Genomic DNA, 7,814 nt, shown 5'->3' with positions numbered 1-7,814 from the left:
ATGTCTGGACCCTAAAGGCTGGGTGTAACAACACACGCGGAATGATTCTCAAAATTCCCGACTATCCCTTGTAACTGTCTCAGGAAGGACTTAGAGGGTAAAGAGGTTACTACTTGCGCTTTTGGGCTTCGCCCATTGAACTTCAACTACGGGTACTTGACTTGAATTCTGGCTTCCGTAACTTCGACATTCAACCAAAAAAGCATTCCGCAATAACTTCAACATCTTTTTTTTCTTTCATCTTTTTTTTTCATTTTCTTTCATCACTTTTCTTTTTTCATTTTTTTTCATTTTTTTTCATTTTTCCAAATTTTCTCTTTTTCTCATTTTTTTTCATTCTTTTTCTCTCTTTGAAAATGACTATTCATTCTCTTAGTCATAAATGGATACACCTTGAAAACTGGGCTTCGCCAACTAATTTGGGTGGGAACTAACAATTCCTTGTTAGAACGGGTTGATATCTCCTCTCTTCGAGATGGAATGATTTTGTTGGGGAAAAGGCTTGCCTTCCATCATCGATAGGGGAAACAAGGAGCTAGTCCGGGTTTGTCATAGAATCATCTAAAGGCTTGTGTTAAGCATTGGTTTTGACGGAGGTTTTCTACCGCCAGACATGGAATAGGTAAAGGAATCAAACACGGGATCCTAGTGTACCTTACATTTTGAAACGAGACATATTTCTACCCCAGGGATGCCTTTGAGTGTGTTGTGCGTTTTATCATATTTCGGAATGATTGAGGATGGGAAATAAGACATATTTGGAAATGAAACTGCAACTTTTTATTGGAAAGGCAATTGCTTAACAGACTCAAAGGAACGATTCCTAGGACACACCCCAGGTCATCGCGGGACAAACGACTCAACTTCAAGAAAAGAAAGTCCTAGACTCGACTCGACTAAGAAAAGAAAACAGATCCCGACTCATAATTTTTCAAATCTGGTCTTGAGCTTTCCCTTGTTCAAATTGTCGGCTTAGATGCTCGGTTCTAGTCCTTGATCCCTTTGATGGTCTGCCTCCATCCTGAGGTAGTCCTCTGAGGATCTATGCCAGTGATGAAGGTTGGTGAATCGAATTGTCTTTTATTAACTTCGTTAACGAGAGGAGTACATTCTAGAGCAAGACTCCCGATTTGAATTTCATTCTTCGGGCTTGGCAAAAATTTAGAGCAATCCACAAATATTTTCTCGATAAACACCGCTTTCCAGTGACATGGGCGGATAAGATGAGAATAATCGACATTGTCTTCAACAGAAACAAAGTTGGCGTGATCGGCAAATGGATTGGTGATGTTATTGGGTTTAACAGTTGGGATCGGGAGTGTTCCATTCTCAATCATGTCTTGGATTTCGTGCTTCAGTCGATAGCACCTTTCAGTATCGTGGCCTTTCCCTTGATGAAAGGCACAGTAGGCATTTGGTTTGTACCATTTGCCTTGTTGTTCAGCAGGAGGGTCCGGAGTTGGACCAATAGGCTTCAGCTTTCCTTGGGCTATGAGCCTTTGGAGAGCGTATGTATAAGTGCATCCGATATCGGTGAATGCCCTAGGTGTTTGGCGCTGCGACTTCTTCGGTTGCCCTTCTAAGAGATTGATGGCTTCATCAATATGGGTCGTTGCTGGGGCCTTGGCCTTAGACGATGAGGCCCCTTGGTACCCTTTCGGCTTTTCAGCCTCTGCCCTTATGACATCATCTTCTACCTTTATCCCGATTCTTATCAATTCTTTAAAAGAACCAAAATTCTGGTATTTCAGAGCATTACGGTAAACAGGTCGTAAATTCTTTACGAACTTATCTACCATTTCAACTTCATCAGGCTTTTTGGCTAGTTTCACGCTTTCAGCGCGCCATCTTGCGAGGAATTCAGTAAAGCCCTCTTTTTCCTTTTGTGTCATAACCTCCAAAGTTCTTATGTTGGTTTGAATCTCGACGTTGTCAGCATAGTGCTTACAGAACTCCACCGTAATATCTTCGAAAGTGGGGAAGTTCTTAAGGTCCAGATTATAGAACCACGCCTTCGGGTGTTCATCCAGGGACTGAGCGAAAATTTCAGAGAGCATGTCGGCGGTACTCCCTTCGAGTGCTAAGTACCCCTTATAGGCCTTAACATGGTGGACTGGATCTTCTGTGCCCTTAAACTTTGGGATGTCAGTGAGTACCATGTTCGTGGGCAATTTATCCTGAACTGGGGCATAGGCCCTAGCATTCTCATAGTGAATGTTCTTCCCCTGGGAGAGTTTCAAACAGTCTTCGATGAACTTGAACCGTTTTTCCAGATCAGTCAGTGGTGGAGGGGAATCTTCACCCGGCTTAGATTCGATTGCATCCATTCGGGTCATCATGAGGTTCACGGCCTCGGTGAGTTTGTTAACAGCATCTTCCATTGCTTGACGTCGGGTTTTGGGCGGCCTTTCTACAAGAAAACCCTGTCGAGTCAATATTTAAAGTAAGAGCCCCCTGCACACTTAAGGACTCGACCCCAACTTGACTCAAACAAAGACTCGACTTGAGATTGACTAAACAAGGGTTCGACTCACGGTTTGATTTAGACATCGGTTCATTTTAGACTCGACAAAACGACATGACTCAAACTGTCATAACTCGATTCTAAACTGGACTTGGTGTGACTAAACCCGTGATCGGTCTGACATAGCCCATGGGTTCGAGTGAAACGTCCTAAAGGGCCTAGCTTGGACGTTTTTTGTGGACTATCCTAGACCAAAAGGTCGACCAACATGACTCAAAGCCCAAGAGGTGAGCTTGGGTGACCCAACAAGGTCGTGTTCTAGACTCTTAGAACGAAACACACCTGGCCTAACACGGCCATGACCCGGACACAACTTGACGCATTTCATGCTTGGTTGAGGTTCGAGAGGCATTTTGGATTGATTTTGAAAAACGAAGGATTGATTTGAAAATGAGATTTGAAATGGGCAGCATGCCGGCTATAAAAGCTCATTTTGGGCCGAAATTTCTAGTCCTATTTGGGCAGCATTCCGCGTTTTTAAAACCATGCTATTTTGAAAGTAAGTTGTTCAAAAGTTCGGTTTTGAAAAGGACATGGGAATTTTCGAAAAAAGACTCGGGAAAACAAATTGCACATTGTCATTCTCATGTTACAAGGATGTATGCTCCTAGACATCTCTAAGTCTCGGCAAGTCATCTATAAGAAGGTCTATGCCCTCCATCCTTTTGCGGTCTTATAGAGCAAGGTGTCTTAAGGTAAAGTACCTAGAAGATCGTCCCCACCATCAAGAACCACGCGAGGCGAAGTGGAAGCGAGCAATGTGCAGCTTCCTAGCATAGTGGGACGTCGCCCCCCACGCATCACGAAGAAACGCTGGGACGGCCCGGGCAAGTCCTTAAGGGTTTATGCATGAATTGTAGCACTATGAGTAATGTTTTACTTTCCAACACTTTCTTTTCAAGTTTCACCTCGGAGGAAAAGACCCTAGAAACAAAGTGTAACTAGTCCTCTTGTCCCCAGCGGAGTCGCCAAACTGTGGACAAGGCCCTCGGGAACTGCGTCCGCGGGATCCACACCAGGCATAATCGACTCGAGGTTCTTTCGAATCGAATTAAGACCAATTAGAGTCGCCACCAAGTTTTTTGGGAACTTGGAACCGTTCAAGCCAACTTTACGCCTTTCATCGAAAAGCATAAAGCCAATCGACTACGAGTGATTAAAGATAAAGACTTGTACCCTATATCACTCGATTTGAATGACTCTCGTAATCCAATGGTATTTAGACGGATCCACAAACCATAGATCTTGAGTAAGGGGTGAGGGTACGTGTTGGGAAGCCCATAAGGACACCCAACCCCGCCCGTCAATAACGGCCTCTACTAAGTCAAGTGTCGGATTTCAAACAAGGTCATAGCTACTACGATGTATGATATGCAAACGTTGTTTTAACCCTATCATGTGACAACAATTTCTATGTCGTTTTGGATGCAACTAAACTAACTTTGTCAAAGTTGTAATTTAGCATGTGGGTTGATTGATCTAAGCAAACATATAAACGAAAGCAAACAAGGCTTAGGGGGAATGGGGGAGCCGTTGGGATCTACCTATTACAAACCAGGCATTTCATGCCGACGCAACGATAAATTAAAGATACAACTCGATCTAAATACAACGCTATACACACGACGCAATACACGGCCATTCGGCCTAGAAAACCGTGCACAAAGGGGTGACTCACGGCCTACATGACACACGGCCTTGGGTCACTCTTCGTAATGCGTGCTTTCACTTAATCTTATCGAATTAGACATAGGGCTACGCACCAAAGCATGCATTAGCATAAACCGGGCCATGTTGCTTTAAACAACATGCGGTTTACTACGCTCCTGCAAGCATTGGGGAACAACCGTCTAACCAAACAAGACTAAGGTTTTTTGAAAGAGGTTTTTGACTCGATAAAAGAAAACTAACTCGAAAATTACAACTCGATAAACAAACTATAAATTACAAGCTACAAAACAACAAAGAACAAATGATAAACAAGGAAAGAAAAACGAAATGAGAAAGACGGGAGACACGGCCAACTCACGGCCCAAACCAACGGCCACCCTCACGGCCAAGACAAGGCCATCCTAGTTCCTAGGTTAGGTTCATTAGTTAGATCGAATGATTGCGAATCGGATTAGAAAACGAGTTAGAAAACGGGTTATAAGATAGGTTGATTGATTGAGAAGAAACGCGCGAGTGTGCATTCTACACGGCCTAAAGGGTCCAATTAGGTCACAATATCATAAGATTAATGCTTACTCGTCGAGTGTTAATAGGAAGGTGCTAATCACGCACTCCTATGTTAGCGAGAAATCAAGTGATAAGAAAGATGTATTCAATTAGGTTATAGAGTCGTTAATCGATTTTAAAAGGTACGTCGATGCCACCTAACATGTCTAATTAGGTTATTAAATTAATCTAATGTCATCTAAATACGTCATATGTTAACAATCAGAGGTTAAACTAACATACAACGAGTCCTAGGGTGTGTCGAGTTGGCCGAAATCACAAAGGGGTCAAAAGCGAAGAGCGAAGTTAGAAATTCGTTTTATTTATGCCCTACCTTGAACACGAGGATATGTAAATGAGACGGGGGTGTACGACCGACTGAAGTAGCGGTTTATTTTCCCATCTCAAGTCAACGCGGGTGCTCATGGTGGTACTTTAACTCATACTCGGACTAAACTAGTTTCATAGTTAATTAAACAATAAACAAAACGATAAACGAAATAAAACGAGACAATAAAAAACAAACATAAAACAAACAAAATAAAAGGGAAAAGAGGAGGATTTGATGCACCCTCAACCTACATATATCGTTGACACCGTCTTGGGTCGTAATCGATGGTAGATTTTATCTCGAGAGGCCGTCGTCGACGAAGAAATAAAGCAACACGCGTTTTTTGACAAATCTGGACAGCAACTTTCAAACGATGATATCTCCCTCGTTTCACGATTTAAAATTCGATTTAAAAGATGTTTTGAAAACTAAAAAGAGAGGAGAACAGGGATCTTAAAGCAACCCCTGCTCGTTTTGGGTTATTGGGCACGAAAAACGAGCACAAACAGAACTGGACAGACAAGAATAAACCGCGAAAACAGAGTGTATAACACTCTGTTTTTCGAGGGATTTCGTGTACTCTCAAGGGCAATTTGGCTCGTAAATCTTTGTCTAATGTGTATATGGATGTTATGTGGTTAATTAGGAACAAGAAAATCGAATTTTGATGGAGGTTTGATAGAGGAACGAGTTGCTTTTCGAGGAGGACACACAAACAGTTCAGTTTGTGTGTCGGTTTTGTTTAGGGTTTTTGGGAGGCAATTAGGGTTTGTTTCTGAGGTTTAAAGCTTGTGGGTGATGTTAGGATATATGGAGAACTTCGAGGAATGAATTTATGGTGAAGGGGTGGTATTTATAAGGAGTTAAAGTAGGTTAAAAGAGAGGGAGAGGCAGTCGGGCTTCATCACGCTTGGCTGCTGTCCAGCAGCTTTTGTGAGGGTTTGACAGGGGTTTTCTTGGTGATTAAGCTAGGATAATATGGGTAGGATACTAGGGTATGGGTTAGGGTTAATGGGTACGGGTCTTGGTAGTGTTTGGAGCGGGTTTTGGGCTCGGGATTGAGCTGCCAAAACAGGGGGGCTGCTCGGTTTAGTGCGGGCTGTTGGGGACGATTTGGGGATGGAATTTGGGCCGTGATTATGGGGGTTCGAACTGGGTTGGATGGGTAGAGGCTTAGGTTGGTTAATGTACTCGATATTCGTGCCAACTCGTAAAGAAAACGGGCCCAAAAACCGAGCTAAAATCGAGCTCAAAAACATGCTTCTAAAACGAGTTTTCTTCGCTTTTAAAATCGATTTTTCAAATCAATTAACACATTAAAATAAATGATTTTTCAAATCAAATATATTCATAAAATGATTTTTCAAATCAATTATTTATTTTATTTTCAATAAAATAAACTTGGGAAAATAAATTCAAAATAAAATAAAATAAATTGAATTCACCTCAAAAAAACCATAATTTAAATATCATTTAAAATAATAAAATGAACTCACTAAAAAAAAACATTAATTTAAATATCATTTAAATTAATAAAATACTTCATCGACGACGCCCATTCTACATCGTAAAACGAACCCAAATAATGACAATGACAATTAAAGAATACATGTGTCCTATCATCATCGGGTGTTTGTCGGGTTCTCTATAAATTCCAATATCAACGGATACGGGTATCTACAGATATTCATCAATTGCTCCATCATGAGCTCCATGTTTGTTTTGGGTTGGGTGGATTGTTGGAGAGGTTGGGAATTTTGGTGAAATGGTTGTTTGTTAGGTTGATTAAGTGGTTGAAATGGTGGTGTTAGTTGAAAGGTCGGATTTTGCTTTTGGGCTTGGAAATTTGATGTAAATTGTTGTTTTTGATGGAAATTGGGGTTTTGGACATTTTGTGAGCCATAGGAAGAATTTGGGTGGGTTCTCATTCCGGGATGGTATTGATTGTTGTTGAAAGCTTGTCTAGTCGGACTTGATTCCCACACTCCATTCACTTCCTCCATACACTTTGTTTCTCCTATCATCAAAGGACATTCATTTGGTGGATGCCCTTGATCTCCACAAATCTCACAACAATACACTTGAGACCAATTTGATGAAGAGTTTCTTGTGGTGTTACTAGAGTTCAACAAAGCAATTTGTTGCTTGAGTTCCTCTATCAACCCTTTGACCTTAACATTATTAGCCGACTCAACGGTTGACTTTCCCTTCCTCTTGTGTCTATCATTATTCCAATGAAAAGTTCGGGAAGCCATTTGCTCAATAAGTTCCTTGGCCGTCTTGTGATCAATTTTGTCCAATGCCCCCTTTCCCGAGCCGGAATCTAGGTTCATTTTCATTTCATTGCTCAACCCCTCATAAAATTTGTTGATCAACTCATCATCTCCGATTGCGTGGTGAGGACACAACCTTTGGAGTCCTTTATACCTTTCCCATGCCTCGTAAAGGGTCTCATCATCATGTTGGGTGAAGCCTTGAAGCTCACTCTTGGTTCTTGCGGTCCTTTGTGGTGGGAAGTACTTGTTTAAGAAGGCCTTGGAGACATCATCCCAAGTCCTAAGAGAATCGGGCTCACAACTCTTCAATCATTCCTTAGCACTCCCCCTCAAGGAATAACGAAAGAGACTAAGGCGGATGACATCCTCCGACACTCCATTTGCCTTAAACATGTCACAACTATCCAAGAATTCATTAAGATGTTCATTGGGGTTTTCGGTGGCTCCCCCTCCGAATTGGTTTCCC

General features: G+C 41.9%; 1 non-coding gene across 1 annotated transcript; it reads left to right on the top strand.

Moving 5' to 3' along the window:
• The first annotated feature begins 7,460 nt into the window (after window positions 1–7,460).
• LOC141636100 (small nucleolar RNA R71) lies at window positions 7,461–7,567 on the top strand. Its single transcript, XR_012540736.1, has one exon. It is a non-coding gene; the product is annotated as a small nucleolar RNA R71 (small nucleolar RNA).
• Window positions 7,568–7,814: the final 247 nt, after the last annotated feature.

The sequence above is a fragment of the Silene latifolia genome, chromosome Y (assembly GCF_048544455.1).
Source record: "Silene latifolia isolate original U9 population chromosome Y, ASM4854445v1, whole genome shotgun sequence".
Lineage (NCBI taxonomy): Eukaryota > Viridiplantae > Streptophyta > Magnoliopsida > Caryophyllales > Caryophyllaceae > Silene > Silene latifolia.
Note: the sequence above shows the minus strand (reverse complement) of the source record. Positions and strands in the feature narration are given on the sequence as shown.